A 2,501-nucleotide genomic window follows, 5' to 3' on the forward strand; every position below is an offset into this window, starting at 1 on the left:
GCTTGAGAAAAAGGTGAAATTCATTGTTTTGGGGTGAAATGTCCTATAGATATCAATTAGGTCTAACTGGTCTATTGTATCATTTAAAGTTTGTGTTTCTTTGTTAATTTTCTGTTTAGTTGATCTATCCATAGGTGTGAGTGGGGTATTAAAGTCTCCCACTATTATTGTGTTATTGTTAATTTCCCCTTTCATACTTGTTAGCATTTGTCTTACATATTGTGGTGCTCCTATGTTGGGTGCATATATATTTATAATTGTTATATCTTCTTCTTGGATTGATCCTTTGATCATTATGTAGTGTCCTTCTTTGTCCCTTTTTACAGCCTTTGTTTTAAAGTCTATTTTATCTGATATGAATATTGCTACTCCTGCTTTCTTTTGATCTCTGTTTGCATGGAGTATCTTTTTCCAGCCCTTCACTTTCCGTCTGTATGTGTCCCCTGTTTTGAGGTTGGTGTCTTGTAGACAACATATATAGGGGTCTTGTTTTTGTATCCATTCAGCCAGTCTTTGTCTTTTGGTTGGGACATTCAACCCATTTACATTTAAGGTAATTATTGAAAAGTATGATCCCGTTGCCATTTACTTTATTGTTTTGGGTTCCAGTTTATACACCGTTTTTGTGTCTCCTATCTAGAGAATATCCTTTAGCATTTGTTGGAGAGCTGGTTTGGTGGTGCTGAATTCTCTCAGCTTTTGCTCGTCTGAAAAGCTTTTGATTTCTCCTTCATATTTGAATGAGATCCTTGCTGGGTAGAGTAATCTGGGCTGTAGGTTATTTTCTTTCATCACTTTAAGTATGTCTTGCCATTCCCTCCTGGCCTGAAGAGTTTCTATTGAAAGATCAGCTGTTATCCTTATGGGAATCCCCTTGTGTGTTATTTGTTGTTTTTCTCTTGCTGCTTTTAATATTTGTTCTTTGTGTTTGAACTTTGTTAATTTGATTAATATGTGTCTTGGGGTGTTTCGCCATAGGTTTATTCTGTTTGGGACTCTCTGGGTTTCTTGGGCTTGGGTGATTATTTCCTTCTTCATTTTAGGGAATTTTCAATTATTATCTCCTCACTAATTCTTAACTATATATTTTATTAATTATTAACAATAATTAATAACTATTATCTTTCTCATGGTCTTTCTTTTTGTCTTCTTCTTCTGGGACTCCTATGATTTGAATGTTGTGGTGTTTAATATTGTCCTGGAGGTCTCTGAGATTGTCCTCATTTATTTTAATTCGCTTTTCTTTTTTCCTCTCTGATTCATTTATTTCTACCACTCTATTTTCTATTTCACTAATCCTATCTTCTGCCTCCATTATTCTACTATTTGTTGCCTCCAGAGTGTTTTTGATCTCATTTATTGCATTATTCATTATATATTGACTCTTTTTTATTTCTTCTAGGTCCTTGTTAAACCCTGTTGCCCATAAGAATTTTGCTACCATTCCTACACTGAGAATATAACCAAACTTTTCTGGACTCAAAAAAAAGTATATAAGGTCATGTATAATACAAGTAAAATAAACTATTAAATAATCTATTAACCAGAGTTAATATAAGGAGATCAAAACACTCAATCCTAAAGGAAATCAACCCTGAGTATTCATTGAAAGGACTGATGTTGAAGCTGAAGCTCTAATACTTTGGCCACCTAATGCAAAGAGCCAACTTATTGGAAAAGACCCTGATTCTGGGAAAGACTGAGGGCAGGAGAAGCTGGCAGCAGAGGATGACATGGTTAGATGGCATCACCAAGTCAATGGACGTGAGTTTGAGCAGACTCCAGGAGATAGTGAAGGACAGGGAAGCCTGGTGTGCTACAGTCCATGGGGTTGCAAAGAGTCAGACATGACTGAATGACTGAGCAACAACAATCAATATAAACATATTAGTCCCTATACTTCTATTCTCATGTATGTAAATGTTTAACCATCTCACATTTGCCTAAGAAAAAAGGGGTTTTCCAGGATGTGAAACTTTCAGTGCTAAAGCCAGAAAAGTCCTGGGCTACCTGGGATGAGCTGATCACCCTGTTATAGTTTTTTGGTTTCTTTTTTTAAGCAAATAAGTTTTAATACATCTAAGTTTAACATCTTAAGTACATTTTAAAACTTTTAAAAGCTGAAAAAAAATTTTAAATATTTTATGTCAGCATTTTTTCTCCTTTTTTTAATTAGAGCATAGTTAATTTACAGTGCTGTGATATTTTCAGGTATACAGCAAAGTGAATCTGCTATACTGTTATAGTTTTTTGATGTGTTTTTTTTAAAAATTGTTTAAAAGAATGCGTTTTACACAAAGATGATGAAAATGTAGTACATGGCTTTCAAGTTCTTCCTTGGGTGGTCAGCCACTGAGCCAGCTGACCAGTTTACCAGGGTCACCAGGTTATGAGACTCCCCACGCACCCAGCACTCACCAGGCAGGAGGCACAACTAGAGCTGCACTCAGCCCTAGCAGCTTGTCCATTGGCCTCAGAAGGCAGTCCCTTAAGTAGGTCAA

The sequence above is a fragment of the Bison bison genome, unplaced genomic scaffold (assembly GCF_000754665.1).
Source record: "Bison bison bison isolate TAMUID 2011002044 unplaced genomic scaffold, Bison_UMD1.0 scf7180017864506, whole genome shotgun sequence".
Taxonomy (NCBI): Eukaryota; Metazoa; Chordata; class Mammalia; order Artiodactyla; family Bovidae; genus Bison; species Bison bison.